The following is a 19,996-nucleotide window of genomic DNA, read 5'->3' on the forward strand; positions in this document are numbered from 1 at the left end:
GGATCCCTCTAGGGATCTGCTCACTGGGGAAAGGGAAGTGGCATGATTATAAATCATCCTTGGCTATGGAGAGAGCTGGCTGCTGATCAGTGTTTATCCGTGCTCAGCAGCACTGAACGCTGCCGAGTGTCACTGGCTGTGTTTGGTGCTGCACGTGTAGGTAGACTCCTGACCCAGGAAGCTGTGTTTACACTGGACTAGATTGCCAAAAATGTGAGGAAAGAAAATTGCCACCCTCATTCTGATTTTGGGGTGCAGATAAGTCTGGGATTCCACAGAGATGCTATAGCAGAGCTAGAACATGAGCTGAAGCCTTTTGAATCCCTCTCTTTTGCCTTCACAACAAATCTGTTCCTTTTCCTAATTAAAAGAAAAAAAAGTCACAAATACACTAAAAAAATTATTTCATATATTATGTTATTCTGATTCAATGAAAGAGGGGTTCCCTTGTTTTGACATACATTGTTTTTGCCTTGGTTAAGGCAAAATGGGCAGGCAAGCAAGGACTTCTCTGCTCTTCGGCTGGTCTGGTGGAGTAACCAGGACCATAAATCAAACTGGGTGGAGATCTGGTGAAAACCAGTCCTGGAGAGCGAGAAAAATAATCCAGGGTTCCTTGTCTTCTGCTGAACTTGGTTCCTGTGTAGATTCCTTGTTCTGTGCAGCAGCGCCCAGGACTGCAAACATTTTTATAGTGATAGGAGGAACAGCAAGAGAGGGCCCTTTGAGCCTCCAGTGGGCAAGGCTACTGTAGTGGAAATCACTCAAGATCTCTCTCTAAGATGCCTCTAATCATCCTGAGGAATCTCGTGCCAATTTGTTGATTCGGATTGCTGTTACTGACGTGCACACTATGCCACAGGCGGCCAGTCCTGGGTGCAGAGTGGCAGCGGCCAGCAGCCCCAGCGGAGTGTGGAGCAGTCTGAACACCATGCAAGAAATGCAGCAGTGTTTTTGGCAGAGGTGCACACCTTTTCTTCCCCTGAATGGCTCTGGGACCATGTAGGACACTGAGCCAGCTGGGATCTTTCATGCAAGCCCTCTTTCCTTTTGTCTCCTCTTTTGTCTTCTTTTCTTTACCTCTCTCTTTCATTTTCTTTTTCAGTTCAGCCTAAATAATGATCTAGGACAGCACTGTCTCTTTAAAGGTGGCCTTTTAAAGTGCAACCTAATCTTCTTCTATCCACTTGGACCCTGGATTTAAAAAATTTCACCAATCCGGATTTCCAAATCCTTGCAGATTCTGAGGGGGCTTGTTTATGGAAGTATCCTTTAGAAAACGGCTTAGACTTTAAGATGAGGAAACGCAGGGAGCTAATGTGAAGATTTAGGACTTTCTAGGAAGCTTGCAGTGCCTAAGCCCTGCTTGCTTGAGCAGTCTGAAGGTCCTTTTGCAGACTAAGAGGGATTAATACCCCTTTAACCAGTGGGGCTATGCACACATTCATAAATATACCATCTTTCTCTCTCTCTAATCGCTTCACTCCCTAATCCACAATGATTTCTTAGGAATTATCATTTTATCTCAGCTAAATAAGCACATTCCTTGTGCTTTCCTGTAGAAAAATAAAATCTTTCAGGAGCTTTTCTTTTCAAAAGCGGTGCCATGAAAACCAAGCTTTTATTTAAAGCCTTGCGTAAATAAAGGAAACTTTGTTTATTTGCCTCTAAAGAGAAGGGCGTTGGGCCACGTCCGCTAAGTGCCAGCCTGCATTTCCCCCCGCTCCTGTCTCACTCCCTGTCCGAGTGATTTGACCCGGAGTCAGGATCAGGCCCAACATTTTGCCCAAAGAGTCAAGCAGAAAAGATTTTCACAAGTTACTGCTAATACGGATCTGATGATCACTGAAAGAGACCACTTAGTTTTAGTTTTTCGTGTTTTATGTAGGTCTTTCTTTACTCCTTTTGTTTTTCAGATTTTTTTTTTTTAAATTTGTTTGTTTTATAGCTTTATTTTTTACATTTCACTTGCCTAAGCCCTGTTACCTTGCAAGGGACGACGGTCTTGCTTTTAGGAAATATCACCCTCATTTTGTAATATTTTTCATATTTTTCAGGTTTTCCTTCAGCAACATGATGCAGGCTGCAAACACAGCTGGTTTTATGAGGTTAGACTCAGGACAGGTAATAGAAATCTGACTTCTAATGACATTCAAAAAAAATATATAGTTTTTATTATTATTATTATTATTACTAAGAATATTGAGCAGAACTGAGTATTCCATTGGTAAATCGCTCCCCACTAAGGCTTTGGTTTCTAAGATCACTTTCAAATCCAAAAATGAGTTCAGTCAAATTCCAGCTGACCTGAAACACTCAGCTTTGGGAAAGGCTTTGAGTTTAATATAAAAAAGCCTCTGAATTTCCTCTATTTCTAATTCCTACTGATTTTAGTTAAACCCTTGCCTTCCAGCACAGAAAATGCACATAACCTTGAGAATCAGCACAGCTGTACTATATGGGGAGCTTCTGCACCTATAGGTTTTAATATTCATGGGCCAAAAGATTTCTAAGAAAGTATTTATACATGGTGTGTTTTATTTATTTTTAATAGGATTTAGAGCGAAGATATTATTGTTAATTGTAGGTAATTAAAACTTTTGGATCAGTTCTCATTTCACATAGAAATATTTAAAAACACAGCTTGGGATGGGAATTAAACTACTTGTCTCTCCTCTTAGTAGATGTAATAATGAGAAATGAAGAATTAGAGTTATCTCCAAATATTTCCAGAATTCAGAGGTATTTGAATCTGTAGTTCATTTTATGTCCCTCTCTACTGAGACAATTCAATATAATAAGGAATGAAATAGTGTGACAAATCCGCTGCAGCCCTTTATTACTTACAATCCCTACAGATTTGAATTTTTTCCTCTACTAGCCCTCCTCCCTTGCCCCACTCCCCATGCACTGAGTGGTCAAAATGGAAGTACGGGGGCTGTAACATGGAAATAAAGATGTCCTGTGCTGAAACCCTGGTCCCACCTGATGTGTTTGTAGTGAGTACACCTGGACTGGTGGCCCCACTCCCCCAGCTGTGCTGAGATCTGACCCCATCAATAGTTCTCCTACAGAAGGTGATGGAGAGCCCCATTCTTCCTCATCATATTAGGAAATTAGTTAGTTAGTTAGTTAGTTTGTTTGTTTGTTTTTGTGGCAATCACAGCTGGGCTTGATGCAGGGCCAGTTTTCAGCCACTCTTGCCCACACTCAGGGTCCTGAATTTGTAGCCCCTGTGAGCCTGGAAATGGGACTGAACGAACTGAAGCACTGTGCAAATGAATTTGAGAGGTACCCCACGAAATCAGCTCCCATGGCAAACCCTTCCTTTGTGGAGAGGTGTCTCCAGTTGTTCTTGGAGGATGTTTTCTGCCACCACAGTATCTGTCCCCTTCTTTGTCGGGAGTTGGCAGGACTTGGAAGCAGCTAGCCAAGTGGAGGGCTGGTATTTCTGGCTCTCTGTTTACCTACAGATCATGGTGTCTGCACTCATGGTATTGAAGGGCTTGAAGCTCTTCTGTCACGAGGAGATTTCCAGTGTTGTTTGCTAAAATCTCCTAGAAATGGCAAAAATAACTATAGTGCTCTGAAGGCTCTCAGCTGAGCCTGAGCCTGATCCGACTTTAGGGAGATTTATACCTGGGCTGAGGCCCAGACCTCACATCCTTCCATGCAACACTACGCCCTAACGCTCACTGAAAGCCTGAAAGTGGCTGGGAGGATTAGCTAATGGGTAATTTAAAAGGGTCATTTCATAAGAGGTGTTTATGATAGGCAAGCTTGAAACCATCCTTAAACCCCATAGCTTTATCCCGTCTCTCTGTGTCTCTTTGTGCTCTTGCCATATGTCTCCTGGCTACTTTTTCTGTTCTCGTCCTCCATCAACTGCAGAGCTTCCTTTGTCTTCTCAGCCAGCCTCTGCTAAAGCCCATTTTAGTCAATGGGAGTTAGGCCTTCGAACCCATCTGACAATGAATCTTCCACACATGGAAACAGAGAAAAAGGATTAGGATAGGGGAAAGAGCTTTGTATATGCATGCACATACATACACAGATTTATACTTTCTTTTCTGATCTTGGTATTTCTCTTCCAGACTGAAAGATCTAAAGGGCAGGAAGTTTGTGACAGTGAGCCCAGAAAAGTGTATCTAAGGGATGACAATTCCAAGCATAGTTACAGCATGCCCATGGTTTAATAATCCACATTAGGGCTAGAAAAACAAACACTTTATGCCTTAAACTGTAAGAATCTCTTCTAATGGAATTTGAGGAATTGAAACATGGAACCTGGGCTTAGCAGCCTGTTGCTAGGAGAGCTGCAGTCTGTGTTTGCTTAGGGAATCATCATCAATAATCCCTTAATCTAATCGCAGAGTATAGAAAGCTGCTGCACCAGACTGACCCTATTGGATGCAAGCAGTAAGCAACAGAACAGAGCAGTGGGGTTACCCAATAGCAGCTGCTGAGTTACAGCTGTATCCAGGAGAAGGACATGTGTGCTGACACCTTGGGAGAATATCAGAAGGCTTTCTTGTCAATGGATGGACCAAATAAACACCAACAGGATAACACCCATATTGTATTATTTACCCATGAACAAAAAGGCCTAAGCCCACAAGAATGGCCATACAGGGACAGACCAAATGTCTGCTGGAAACAATTTTGATCCTAATCCTGAACATGCCCCAAAAGGAGGGTGTAGGAAAGGACAGGGGACACTTTCCCAGAAAAACCTTTGGCACTTTCCTGTTCAGACATAGAGATCCAGTGGTCATGTCTTGGAACTGACCATCCCTCAGTGTTTTTTCTTCTATGAATTTGTTCAGTTGCATTTTGAATGAATGCAAACTTTTAATATCTAGAATATTCCTTATTAAAGAGTCTCATAGCTTATTTACATGCTCAAAGTTTGTTTTGGATCACCATTTGGTAGTGTCATTTGGTTATTACTGTGAGCCTTGATATATCTGGTGTGTAGATAGCGTGCACTGGTGTCTGTGTGTACCTGAGAAGTGGGTAGCAGAGTGCAGGGGTAAATTGCCACTCTACCCATTGAAAAGCTGGCAATCTTTTTAGGGCACAACAGAGCAAAACAAAACCTCCAAACCTGCTGCACCAGTCTCCAGATCTGGCAGCAAAGCTGGAGACCTCAGTTTCTTTTCACACATTGACAATCTAGAAGGATGAGAGTTACATTTCAAGGTGAGCATACAGGCCCTGGGTCAAATCTCTCATAAATCACTGTCTAACTCCTGTAACTCCCATCCTGTGCCTAGGATGAGCAGCGTGATTTACTGCTTAATTCAGAACTTGATCCAAAGTCAATTGAAGTCAGGGGGTTGGCACCAAGAAATTCAGCCCCTAAGGCTACTTAAGCAGGTCTTATTGAAGGAGGCACTTGGAGGTACAAACCTCCTGTGTCCTGCTTTTCACTGTTTTCTATTTTGATCAGGATCTCCGTGTTCCCACAGCCATTGCACCTGCTGGAGTTCTGATCTCTACCCTGGTTTCAAAGTCTGCAAAACAGTCAAAGTCAAAGTATTTTGTGTCCCATGGGAGAGGGGACACAATGCACACAGGAATGGTTGAAGAAGACAGCAGGGTCTATCCCCTTTTGCTGAAATCGTCTTGAGCTGAATTTGACCTGCAGAAGACTGAAGGTTTCACCCTGTGCATCAGACCCTTGGGTAACGCCAGTTGGTTGTCAAAGAACAGCCAGGGTAAGTAAGCAGAGAGGTGGTGCTGCTCTGAAGGGTTTGCTGTTCTTCTGAATGCCTTCAGCAAGATCATGAGCATCCTCAGCCTTCAGGGGGACCACAACTTTTGGTCCTATCAGAAGGTAAGCAGCAGCCCTGCTTCTCCCAGGGCACAGACCTGTAGGTGGCTTTGGAAATCTGCCTGCACTCAGAAGTCCTGGGAACTCCCCCTGTTGGAGCACAAACTGTGAAATTTGTTTGGAAGGTGAGATCTCTGCAATGCCATGCACCTGTGTATGGCCTGGGTTGTCTAATAGGGTCACAATTTTTCCATCCTGCAAGAACTGCCAAGGTTTTTCTGCTCTACCAGAATTAACAAGTATATATATTAATATATATATATTAAGCTTCCCAGCTCTCTAGGAAAAAACATTTCTGCTCAAGTTGGTTGACATTGCCAATGGATTCAGAGATTCTGGGGAGGGAAAGAGGGGGAAGTTGCTGAGGAAAAGCTGGATGAGCACACATGCACAGATGGGCTGACTGCACCAGCCTCCTTTTCAGGAAATTGCAGAAAAGCAGCACAAGGGTTTTTGGACTCGATGATCTTGAGGTCTCTTCCAACCTAGACAATTCTGTAATTCTGTGATTCTGTGATTCTGTGATTGTGGTCAGTCCTCAGCACGTATCCTGGCGGGCAGCACAGACCCACCCTCGGCAGCAGGACGATTGTGGTTCATTTTGCCCAGCCTGAAGGTGTTAAATCCCGCAGTTCCTCCAGCTTCACTTCTTCCCCCCCATTAATTCCCACCAACAGCAGGGCCAGCAGGAAGATCAGCCTCTACCCAATCCTGCCTGCCAGGGCAGAGACTGATGTTCCTCTTGCCCAACAGCAACCTCAACATGCGAATTACTATGGGTGGGACCTGGGCTGCGTGACCCCCCCACTGGGTGCACAGCCTAACCCATGGCTGCAGTCCCACGTTGGTCAGCCAGGAGACAAGGGGGGGGGGACCCAGGGCATGGCCGAGCCCTGGTGGCCTCCCTGGTGGCCTCCCTGGTGGCCTCCATTCTGCACATATGGCTCCAGTACTGCTGAATCTTGTCTAACAGTGATTTTCCTTAAATGCAATCCTTTAAGGTGTTAAATCTAGCTTTAACTTATTTGGCTGATCCAACTTAGATCAGATTATGTTTGTATTTATTGGGATTTATGGATGTATGATTGCCTCTGAGCCCATATGGACAGCTAATTTGTCAATTAGAGCAATGCTGATCATTGCAAAGGCATGGCATAGGCTGTTAAGCACCATTATCGGTTTCAACCAGGTCTGACCTTGAGACACACATTTATTTTGCCTGACAACCTTTTATTCTCACTGCCGGATTACAGATATGTAAATTGGGCTAAAACCTTGAATATTCATCTTAGGTACGTCAAAAAATCAGGACTTGTTGGAGATGAAGAATATAACAGGGAGAGCTGCTGAGCCGCATGCAGAGAATGGGACCTGCTTAGATCTTTATACTGTACTCATGGCAGTGGCAAGGTTTGGGGCCAGGATGTCAGGGCAATGCCCTGGGACTCCAATTAAAATCCATGGCCATTTTCCAAGCAGAAAGAGGTCAAACCCGACTGCTAATTAAAGGCCATTATTCCTATTTGGTAGTAGCTAAAACAAGGGCATTTCCTCCCCTAAATTAGAGGTAAAGGGTTTTAATCAGATCAGATACTGCTGGTTTCAGGACCTGGCAGAATTCTTCCCCTTGGTGCCATCTCAGGGATCGGTAGGAAAGCTGGGGTGACCCTGCTATGTGGCCAGGCCTAAACACGTGGGACAAGCTGCTCTCTGGCATCAGAGGTGTATGAGAAGTCAGGGTGAGAGGAAAAGCAGCTCCTGGTGCAAGTCCTCCTCTGCTCTTCTGCTCCACAGGCTGTTCAGAGACAGTGTGAGCTGAGCTGCGTTTAATGGGAAGGTTGGATGTTAACCATATAGGTTAATTTGATGCGTGGGGATTCGTCTCATCTATTTAGAGGCGAGGTGTCTGGGCATCTCCTGTGACCACGGGGTAGGTTATCCAGTGGTGGTGTCAGATAGAGGAGGGATGAATCTTCATCTGCTGGTGCTGATCTCCCCACTGAATTGGGAAAGAACCTTGACAACCAGCTTAAATGAAGCACCTAAATTTTAAACAGCTACAATCAAGTGAGATGAATGCTACTGTGGGTATGGGATGCAAATATGGGCTGCGAGAGGGGAGCTGAGTGCTTCTTACCAGCTTCCTATCCTTCCTCCCGGGCTCCCATGACCACATTAGTCAGATACTTCATAAATCATGTGTCGGAAAGAACAATTGTTCCCCACACGTCTCAGTGATTCTGTGCTCGTCACCTTGACCCTGGTGTTTTACAGAGAACAAAAATTGTACTCGCACCTGTTAAAGGACAGGACTGATCACTAAGGAAGGGGTTGCTTTTAGTAATAGCCCCCCAGCCTTATTGGCTGTAAGGGACTTCATCACATTGACCAATTTGCAGGACTAAATTCTTCAATCTGCCATCAATACTGAATTATGTCTATTACAATCATGAAGTGTAGAATCTAAACTAAGATAGATTTTTTTAAAATTTTTTAGTTTTTCTCAGAGAAGCTACAGATTTTGAAGGACTTGTGCAGAAGGAATTCATACCAATTTTGCCAAACTGCTTTAATAAATTAAAAAAATATATAAAAAACTGTGGAAGGGGGAACATTTCAGTTCAGTTATTCACAACTGACTGTTGTTCCCAATGAAGCTCTTTTCTTTTCGTCTCTCAGAGAAAAGGAAATGTCATTGATGCTGATTTGCCTGGAGAGACCCATTGGCCGGAGTCCCACAGCATGAACACCTTGGGGGGAAAAATATCCCACAGTGGCAAAAATAGACTCTAAAAATAATGAGCACAAAAAATATTAACTCTTTAGAGTGAAGAGAGTGGTTGCTTGTTTACCAAAAGGGACATGTAAACCCATTACATAAAATGCCTTTCATCGCCCATATGCTTTCTAACCTAATCAGCTTTGAATCCTGCTAAATCCCAGATTGAGATAGCAAATGAACAGCTCAGCTCACTGGAAGAAAGGCAGCCTCTCTCCACTGGGCATTAAAAAGAAGCAAAGGTCAAATATTCCCCTGTGGATCTCCCCCAAAAGAGATCATGCTGATTACACCTGTGCATTCCCGTGCTAAGTATTACTGAAAGTGAAATTAATGGCAAACACAACTAAAGGGCAAAGCTTCAGATTAACGCTCACATGATGGCTTTGTACAGGATGGAACATTACATCCTAAAAGAAGATTTTGCCTTCTCAATCATACTGCGATGATATTTATAACTCAGGGACGGAGACACCATTGGCTAATGTGCCAAGCAAGCACAAATGACAGCCCTTTGTCTCAGACCAGCTTTCTCTGGGGCTGAGTTTGGTTCTGCTGGCCATCCCCACCCTTGCCATAAGGTGGGGAGTTGATTTTCATCTATAAAGACCTGCCCAGGAATCTGAGTTCTGGTAGCAGACAGCTTTTTAATCTAGCAGACAAAAGCTGAAAAAAGCCCAGTGACTGGAAGATGAAGCAAATGAACTTAGAGCAGAAATGCACAGAGTTTCAGGAGGGAGGAGAATTAAACATTAAGGACCCTTTCCAAAGGAGGGGCATGAAGGCTGAGCTGCCAGGTGAAGATTGCTGTTAGCCCCTAATTTTGCACCAGAAACAAGCCCTTGATTTTAGGCTTTTATATAACATTATCATAGTAGTATTGATTCAAAAATTTCTTAGAAAAAGAGCAAGTTTTGATTCAGCAATGAAAATAGCATACCAAAGTCATGCTTTCAAGAAAAAAAAAAAAAATAAAAAGGAAAACACAGAAAGTGTTTGAAGCACTGTGGGAATTAGAAATTTTTACTTTCCCTCATTTTTATTTTAACTTTCTAGGAGAGCTTCAAATTTGATAAAAAAAATTCTGGGGTGGGGAAAATTAAAATTTTTGAATTGGGACTTTTAGGCTTCTCACTAAGATGCAGTAAACTGGAGAATAAAAGAGACGTGAAAGAAAGCCATCCCACCAAACTCTATAACAAGTTTTAGACTTCAGAATAAAACCAAACACAGAGTAGGTAGTGGCTGGTGTTAAGGCATTTTTTTGTGAACCTTACTCCATTTGGCTAAATGAACTTTTAGTTTAGGGAAGGTCTGATTTTAACTTTCTTAAAATCATCTCATAAACAATGTGAAGAGATGAAGACAATAAATTTAAAAACAAGAAAAGATTTACTTAGGACACCTAATTAGGATTTCTAATCAGGAGTCATCAAGACCTCTAATTAGCAGGGTTGTTCAGACTCATTGCTTTCCCTTTAATGGCCATAGGACATCCAAATGGTTTTAAATTATGTACCATGGGCTCCTAATCAGTTTATTGAACATCATAAATTGTTAAAAGGAGTTAATAGCTTGTGTTTCTTGATAGAAAGTGCTAATACTCGAGGCAGAGAACTCATCAAATGAACCTCGTTAGAGAAGGGAGGAGGGAGATTGCGTCTCAGTGTCTCATTTTGTTTTAGTAATTAGCTTTTACTGGATTATCCGATCCAAATCTTTATTCGGTTTACTCTGTCAAATCTAGTTTGCATTTTAAATGGAAAATTGACACGGGGAACAATTTGTCTCCTGCCCCGGTTATCGGGTCCTGCTGGCAGGAGGCACCCACAGAGAGCAGGGGTGACCAGGCAGGGTTCCACAGCAGCCGATGTCCTCCAGCCGGGGGCTGGCTGGGGACCAGGTCCCTGCTGTGGCTCTGGTCCCTGCCTGGCTTCTGTCCCAGCAGTCGCCAAGCAGCTGCTTGTGAAAGTGCTGTGATACGATCCTGGCTTGCCCCTGAGAGCAGGCAGGGACTGACAGCATGGGGAGCACAGCAGCATAAAGTCATCCTCGGGGAGCAGATCAGCCAGCTGGGAGAGGTGTTCGTCTCCAACGGTGGCCATTGCAAGTTGCTTTAGCAGAAGTTGTAAAAAAGCTCCCTAAGGACAATTACAAAAAAAATAAAAATAAAAATAAATCTCCCTCTGGGGAGAACAATTCCTAAATTAACAAAGGGTTCCTGGTAACAAGTGAGCATGTGTGGGTATTACAAATCCACCCTGTCTGCTGTGAGAAGGTGCGGTCAAACAGAGGTCCCTGCTGTTTTCCTGGCTGCTCTTGTGGCATCCATGCCTGTGGTTTTGGTGAATGGTGAGAGCTAAGGATTTGGTGCAAAACATTAACTTTTGCAAACAGTCACTGTAACGGTCTTGCTGTGAGTTCAGCCCAGTTCATCCCCCAGCTCCAGCCTGAGCAGGGATCCTCTTTGCGCTGCTTCAGCAAGCAGTGACCACCCAGGGAGCTGCTGTCTCCATCCCAGGGAGGACTCAGGGCACCCAAAGTCACCTGGGGAAAACTCTGGCAGAGCAGGGACCCACAGTTTGCTGGTTTCTCACACTATCACCTTCTCCCTGCTTCAGGAGAGTGGTTCAGCAGCATCCCATGGGACAGATGTCCCTGGCTTAGACATCACAGCCCTGCTGGCTTTAGCGAAGGGTACAGGAGTCTGCAGCCTGTACCATGTCTCTCACAAGCCCCTCTGAACCCATGCAACAAGACAAAAGCGATTCATCCCCCTCTTCTGCTTGGGAAGAGGGGTCAGGAAAGTGAGTCTTTCCATGCTAATGTCACACAATTACCTCTTAACTGCCAAAACAAATGGCAGAAATGGGGAAAGTGACACCAAATCAAAAATGTCACAGGTGATCGATTCATGTCATCTACCGTCGCCGCAGCCGAGGCTGGCGAGAGAGACACAGTGATAACACAACACTAATATTATATTACAGCCTTCACGGCGCCGAATGCCAAGTGATGAATATGTGTCACTTTATGTGTCGCTCACTCTCCGGGCCTGGGCGGGCGAGCATGGAAAATGGAGTGTTCAGGATTAATGATATCGAAAATGATAGAGAGGAGATTGAAAATTCCTTCCTTCCTGAACCATGCAGATTGAAATGTACCTCAGAGCTATCTCTTGCTGCCCTCCTCCTCCGCCCACTTTTGAAAGGTCTTTTTCATGGCATTTTGAGGGAAAAGAAAAGAAAAAAGAAAAGAAAAGAAAAGAAAAGAAAAGAAAAGAAAAGAAAAGAAAAGAAAAGAAAAGAAAAGAAAAGAAAAGAAAAGAAAAGAAAAGAAAAGAAAAGAAAAGAAAAGAAAAGAAAAGAAAAGAAAAGAAAAGAAAAGAAAAGAAAAGAAAAGAAAAGAAAAGAAGAGAAAAGAAGAGAAAAGAAGAGAAGAGAAGAGAAGAGAAGAGAAAAGAAGAGAAAAGAAAAGAAAAGAAAAGAAAAGAAAAGAAAAGAAAAGAAAAGAAAAGAAAAGAAAAGAAAAGAAAAGAAAAGAAAAGAAAAGAAAAGAAAAGAAAAGAAAAGAAAAGAAAAGAAAAGAAAAGAAAAGAAAAGAAAAGAATCACAGAATTGTCTAGGTTGGAAGAGACCTCAAGATCATCGAGTCCAACCTCTGACCTAACACTAACAAGTCCTCCACTAAGCCATATTGCTAAATTCAAAAAGAAAAAGAATGAGAACTTATAAAGAGTATTAGACTTGGAAATGGCTTCCTCTGTTTCTCATGGTTTAATTACGATCAGTGTTCCCATCCTCAGGTGTGTGTCTCTTCTCAGACAGCACAGAAGATGTCCCTGATTTTAACCCAGGACCACCACTTCTCAGTTAAAACTATGATGTGACCAGGAAGTTGTGGTTGGATGGAGATCAGTGTGGGATGCTTTGTGATTAATCTGTGATCTTACTGAGAGCTCCCAATGAAAACTAGAGCATTTTAATGATCATGATTTCTATTCTGCAACCTTTAGAAACTTCAGGTAAAAATCAGAGCGTCACAGTGCCATGTCTAATGAGAGATGGTTATTTGCAGGAAGAATCCGTAACAAAGATGGATCACAGCTTTAGGGTTAAAGTGACCTGGCCAATGTCACTGGCAGAGCTAAGGTGCTACGCAACTCCCCCATTCGCATCCACACACCACTTACGAATGAATCCTACAAGATGACCCATTCTCAGGGGCCTGCAGGCTGGGGTTAGAGACGTGCATCAATGTATTTATAGGATTAGAGCTTGCAAACCCACGGACACATGGAGTAGTGCAGACACCCTGCTTGTCCCCAAAATCCTCTGTGAGCTGCAAGGCCATCCTGCAGCACCTGGAGCTGTTAACTGAGGCATTTTGCTAGACTCAGGTGGGACCTGGTGAGATAGGAGGCCTGAAGGGAGCTTAACTAGGGCAGGGCCGTCATCTATCTGACAGCGAGTGCTTGCGACCATCCAGCTTTTGAGGAATACAGTCACCTCCTCGTAGATGTAGACCCACCAGTCCCGGAGCCTTGGTTTGGGTTCCTCCTGGGTTTTGGTGAGGATGCCTCAATGCTTTAACAGAGAAAGCAAAGAAAGAAGAGAAAGTTTTTAATACCTTCTTTCCTACACCTTTTCCTTTTACTTATTTATTTATGTGTTCCTCTTTCTGTTACTTAACTAGGTCACTTCCCCAGGTGGGATGGGGGAAGTTACTTTTTCCTTCTAGCTGCAGCAGAAACTGCCTACCTCCTTGCTGTACCCTCAGCTGGTATCACACACTCTGCTCTTCCACCAGAGCTTGGGGCTTTGTCTTTGAGGCGTGGTTAATGGGGACAGAGCCTGTTTTGTTAAGCGACCGACGCAGCATAATGGAACAGATTTTTATTTTTTTTCCTTAGCCTATTATGACTTCCGAGAAAAGTGTTTTGCTCAGAAGAGAGAATAAAATCAAATCACAGAGAGCCCAAATGGGATGCAAAATTTGTCTGAATGTCATGTGAATAAAATGCTAGGATAGCTTCTTCACACGGACTACCAAATACGTGCCTAACTTTATTAGCCTCTGCTGAAGAATCAGCACAAATAGCGAATGCTCTTAACAACTCACAGCCATTAGTTTCATAGGGCAATAGACCGAGATTGCAGGAAGAAACCCAGAATCAACTGAGAGTACCTAATTAATTGCATTATAATTACATTTGGAAAGCTAAAAGGTAATAGATCTGTTTGAATTATGATCACGCCAGGCTCTTCAGGGACAGACTGCAGTGTGAATCACTTGCACATGATCACCAGAGACACAAAGAATTAAATGACTACAAATATTTTAAATAAGAGCACTTGTTCACTAGCGGCAATACCGGCTGCCAACCTTGGCTGGCACGACTGTGTTTGCTTTGAGTCACTGACCTGTTGCATTATTAATTTTTTTAAGGATATCTGAGACGAAATACTACCTCTGGATTGTTCCGTTAGTGGAAGAAGGACTGAGCCTCAAAGGAAAATGAGGTCCAAAAGATTAAAATTGCATTTGTCTGGTGCTTTCCTAAATCACAATTCAGAGGTGCCACACATCATTATCAGACACATTTTCCTCTCTTTCTGTCTTTCCTGATGCTTTTATCCCTCTTTACTGTCCCTGTGAGCAAGCAAGGCTGACTTCTCTGGCCTTGAATATACTTTTTCTCCACTAATTCTTCTGACAAAAAAATGAAGCAAAAGAAAGAAAGAAAGAAAGAAAGAAAGAAAGAAAGAAAGAAAGAAAGAAAGAAAGAAAGAAAGAAAGAAAGAAAGAGAGAAAGAAAGAGAGAAAGAAAGAGAGAAAGAAAGAGAGAAAGAAAGAGAGAGAGAAAGAAAGAGAAAGAAAGGAAGGAAGGAAGGAAGAAAGGAAGGAAGGAAAGGCATTTCTGAGATACAGAGCATTAATGAAAGCCTGTAGATTTCTAGCACAGACTATCAGGGCAGTGGAAGTATTTGATCAAAGCTATAAATCTAATGAGATGGTAATGATATGCAAATTAACAGCACCATGAGCCAAATGGGTAAAGTTTCTTTATGGAGTATATTAAGAGGCATTTTGCCTAAGTGGAATGGTTGAATGAACAACAAATACTGAGCCACAATCTGCAAGTAGGGGTTGACAACAGTGATAAGATAAATAAAACAGATGAAGATAAGTACTATTCCCCCACTTAAAAGGACGGATGCTGTGAATGAAACTGTACTTCCTTCCCACAGGAGGAAATAGCAGCTATACAGCTTTCATGAAATATCAGCGATTTCTTATTGCTCTTGTTCAAATTAATGCTCACAGAAAAGCTTTGGAAAATATATTTTTGAACTGGCCTTTATATGTTCAGAAATGGAGAAGAAAACATGAAACCCCAGGCCAAACTGTTTCCTAGCATAGTGTCAGTAACCCCCATTAGCTGTGCCACTTTACCCTAGCTTTGGATCTGGATCACTTACTGTACCTGCCAGCATCTGACTGTTGATAAATATTGAGTGGTCTCCCTATGACATTTTAATTATAGCATTATGGATTTCAGGAGGAGGGGGACCAAAAGAAGAGAAAGTGCTTATTTGGGGTTTTAAGCTTTAAGGAAGAGAAAAATAATAAAAACAAAGGAAGAATATAGCAGTCCCCCAGATCCCAATGGGATTCAGCACAGATTAGCTAAATCTCAGTTCCTATCATTTTCAAGGGCTCCATCCAACCTTGTTTTAACTTTCACCAAAATCTCCAAGACCAGCAGCAACTCCACCTCTCAGTACAAAACCCTTGGCACCGTACCTGTGATTTGGACTGTCATGTGTGCCCAAGAAACACGAGAAAGGCTGAAGTGTTTGACAAACGCGGTTCGACAGATTGCATGTTGATCTAGGAGCTAAGCAACCTGGTTTCTGCTCCTCGGTGTGATTTCTTTGTAAAGCTCTTTCAGATCTGCAGATGAAAAATCAGATTCGTAGAAGTTAAAGCCAGGAGTGTTATAGCAGCGTAAATGTGGGTGCGTGGCATTTCCCCTTCAGAGCTTACTAATAAAATAGCCACCTCCATCTGTGGTCAAGTTTAATATCTGACAAAATCCATTCTGTTCACCTCTATTTCACAATCTGGACTGCCCTGTCAATTATTAGCATTGTGCTCAATGGAGCTGCCACACAGCTCATTTTTGTGCTTACTAGCTTAGTAAATAAATGTGTCACACTAAACATCATGACTTCTGAGGGAGCTGGAAAACAAGCAGACAAGCTAATAGGTGCAAAACTACATCAAAGCTACCTACGTCCCCCCTTACGGACTGCAAGGCCAGTTGTTCTCTGAGTGACAGGGGGGATGGAGACTCCTTCTCTGCCTTTCCCCACCAAGTGGCAGGTTCTCCCTTACCCCTGCAGCCCCTCTGTCTCTGCTGGCAGCCTCAGATCTCTTTGTGCTGGCTCGGCACACAGCCTGCACTTGGTCCCTGGTGCACGGGGCCAAGCTGTCTGGCCCCATTCTCCTGTTCCTTTCCTGGGCTGCTGGGATCAAGGCAACTCCCAGGACCCTGGTCTACACGGGGATGTTTGATTCCTGAAGACTTGTTCCAGAACTTCTCACCAGGACTTTGGTTTGGGTCAGTGACCAGCAGCAGGTGTGGAGAAGCAAATCCCATGCACCTTTGGCCTGACTCTCCCCATTTCCAGCCTTCGTTTTGGCTTGAGGCTGCTTAATTCATCACATGCAACTTCCACACAGAAAATTTCAATAAATTACAGAAAAGTCAAATGAGTCTGGTTTGCAGAATGAGGGCAGCCCAATTCTGAGCTCAGTTGAGACTGCTGGGGAAAAGAAACACCTTTCCAGGTATATAGCAGTACAATTTGTCTAACAAAAGATGCTACCTCTTCCCTTGAACCTCTCCTTCTCTTCCTGCCCTCTCCACCAGCACTCCACACAACACTCCCAGTCAGACCCATCAGCACAGCAAGGGCAGCTCCCTCTCAAAAGCCAAGAATCTTCTCCACAGAAATCCTCATGCCCCCTGAGCCCCTTTCTGGCACCTGAGGATGAGATCCCCCATACGGAGCACTCTCTCCATGCCGAGCCAGCATGAAGCCAATTGAGCGCTATGTGCAATGTTTCCCCCATACGTTCTTGCAGATAGAGCAAAATTATCCTGTATTAGGGAAGTGGCTGACTATGTCACTTGCAACATGTCAAAAGCCATAGGACTATATTGGTTTTTAGACTCCTGCTGTGTTGGCTTGGGCATTTTCTGTTCTCTTCTATGAGAGCACTCTGTTTTCAGTGGAAATGTCAGGACGCCAATGAGCCAATGAAAGGAATCTCCTTAACGTCTAGCCTTTAATATTTCCTAGGCTCTTAATCTTGGGATGGGAAATCTAGTGCTAGAGAAGGGAAGCTAAAGGATGGCTGGTTTTCTGTATTCATTTCCTAAAGAATATGTATCTGATGTTTCTACAAACGGTGGCACTAGGATTTAGGTCTTGCACCATCAGTTATAGAAGAAAAATAGAAACTGAATAAGACTTGCTCCAGAAGGTGTTCAGTAAACAAGCTTTGCTCTTGTGTAAGTTTGCTGAGCTGGTGGGTAGCAGAAAACAGAGCCAGAGCCAAAGGTGGATTCACAGCCCAGCCACTGCCTGGGCACAAGCAAGAAAGACAGATTTCCTTGGCGGCTCACTTGTTCACAGGGAATATTCTGAATAATCCACATCTGGCTCTTGTTTGTGCTGGATGTTACTCCGGGGTAACATCCTGATAGCAGTGGAGTGACTCCATCTAGAGCATCACTCGAGCTGGGCACTGCAACTCCTAGGACACCCCACGCAGGTGATGTGCGCTGTCCCAGGGAGACCGCTGGGCTCACTGCCTTGTTAAAAGAGAGCAGGAGAGAGCACAGGTCTGGGATCTGGTCTCTAACAAGATCTTGAATAATCCCTCCAGAAGTGAGCCCCAAAGTCCCAAAAGGGTCACAGAGGTGACCATCTGGTGACAGCAAACTTCCTTCTTCCAACAAGACAGCCAGAGACCCTCCATCTCCATCATGAGGTCCTGTCCAGGGGCTTGACACTTGCTGCAGAGACCTGGTTACAGAACTGACAGAAAACTCTCCAGCTCTCTGGTTCTTACTATTCATGCCCTGCTCGTTAGTCCCCCAAGAAATGTTTTGTTTAAGCCAACCCCATATCCCAGGTCTGGGTTTGCTCCCCCTAAGTTACAACAGTACATTCTCCATTCAGGAGCTGACCAATGTTCAGCAACCAGTTCACAGGAGCTGTGAACTCCCTTTGTATTTCTGTTGACATGAAGCTTTACGGGCAATCTATTGACTTGTACAAAACAACAGATGCTGGCTCAGAAAGCAGTGTGAAACACATCACAGTGCAGTGGGTGGATTGGTTCACAGAAATTATAAGTATTTTTGAAGCCACCCACCTTCCCCCTTCTTGCTAAATTTTGCTAAATTTCCCTTACGCACTGGACTTTCTCATTTCCACAATGTCACCTTTTATTATTTTTTTTCCCATTCTCATTGTTCTTGCTCAGTTTTGGGGTGGTTATGAACACTTAAGTCCTCATCCAAATGATCTAAATTCTGCCTCCCACCAGAGATGGGGCTCCAAAATTATAGATTTTATTGAATACACTCTAACAGCAAACCTGAAAAATGGAGCTGGCCTTGGTTCTATTTACTTCAGCCTCAATGTTCACTAGTACCTTGGAAATTCAGCCTGTTCAGCCATGCCAAACAGGGCAACTTTCAATGCTGCTGTTCTGTCTTAAAGAGCTCACCAGTCTGACAGCCCTCTTCTGTCCGGCCCTGCGCCAAATTTCACCTTTTTTGTCAATCACAGGCAAAAATATATGCCCCAAATCTCCTCCTGCAGCTAGACAGCTGCCAAATACTGGAAACTTTTGGTAAAGTGGTGGGAAAGAAAGTGAAATGATTTGTCTCTTTCATGTGCCCCCAAGGGAGGGGACAGGAGCAGGGGGACCATCCCAAAGAGTGACATGCAAATGAAGGTGTTAAAAAAAAGTGGGGAAAAATAAAAAAGATGAAAATAAGTCTTCTTGGTGGAACACAAATGGAGTTCTAGCTAGGTATCATTTGCTGAGGAAATTGCATTTCTATTTGGGAATAAATGAGTGTAAAACTTGTTTGAGGCCCAGGTAATAATAGAACGGGGGAGGAGGAAATTGAAATTTATGACTTTGCAAATGACTCCTGTAGAAAAGAGAGACACACATCAGAGGTGTCTTTTTTATCCCCCCCTCCTTCCCTCCCTCCTCGTTTTCTTCCCGCAGATGAGGAGGACAGGTCTGAAATAAAACAGGTCTAAGCTTCGCCAGCCCGGAAAGGCTGGGGGAGAGGCGGCCGGGGGGAGCGGGGACATTAGCACTTGCTGTAACGTTGTCAGCGCCGATGTAAATGGACGTGCTACATAGTCAACAAGACACACTTGGCTGCCTGCAAGTGGGAAGTACTTAAATCTTGGCACTGATAAATGAAATATTTTTAAGGGAGCTAATCAGTGAAAATGGGGTTTCATCAGGCGCTGACATGTCTCGCTTGCTTCAGCGAGTCCAAGAGAGAAAAATGATTGCACGGCGCGGTCCGGAGCCAGCCGGAGACAGGGAGCGTGCGAGAGAGAGACGGAGGCAGCACAGCACCGAGGATGCTCGCGGGGTGTGAGCCGTGGGGGCCAGGACCAGGGGCACCCCCCTGCTTCTGCACACCCCCAGCCCCCCGGGGCACCGCGCTCCCCGCCGGCCCCGCCGTGGCTGGGTTTGATGAATGGCCCTGTGCAGAACGGGCTCGGTGCAAATCCTCAATCTGCAGCCCGCTGGGCTCGGTTGGATCAGCAGTAGGCTAGCTGGTATTTCTGGATAAACACTAATAAATCTTCCTTTTCTTCCCAGCCAGTGGAGCTTCCCCTGCCTCCCCCGTCTTTCCTCCTCTGCCGCTGGTGCAAGGGGATAGGTGAATTTGGGGTGCAGGGAGCTACGTGGGGATGGTGGTCAAGTCCTAGGAAAACCCCTAAACTGTAGGCTTGAAAAACCTCCCACCAGCCCCCCTACCTCCAGTCCTGCTGCTGGTGAGTGATTGGGACAGCTCAGCCCCAGTCTCGTGCCTCAGTTTCCCCTCTCTAGAGTGATGATGGTCATTCGTTTCCCTACAGCCCCCAAAGGCCAGCTGAGCTGTGGGTGCAAAGGGGCTTCTAGGAGCAGGATTTGGCTATAACCCACGGGGAGGTGGGTGGGACAGGTTTCAGGGTGCTGTGCTCTTCATTTTCAGCTCTGAGCTGCTGCTTTTCAGCTCCACGGGTGTGCAGGGGCTAGATGAGCACCATGTGGACCAGTGG

Source organism: Anas platyrhynchos, chromosome 8, assembly GCF_047663525.1.
Source record: "Anas platyrhynchos isolate ZD024472 breed Pekin duck chromosome 8, IASCAAS_PekinDuck_T2T, whole genome shotgun sequence".
NCBI classification, from domain to species: Eukaryota; Metazoa; Chordata; class Aves; order Anseriformes; family Anatidae; genus Anas; species Anas platyrhynchos.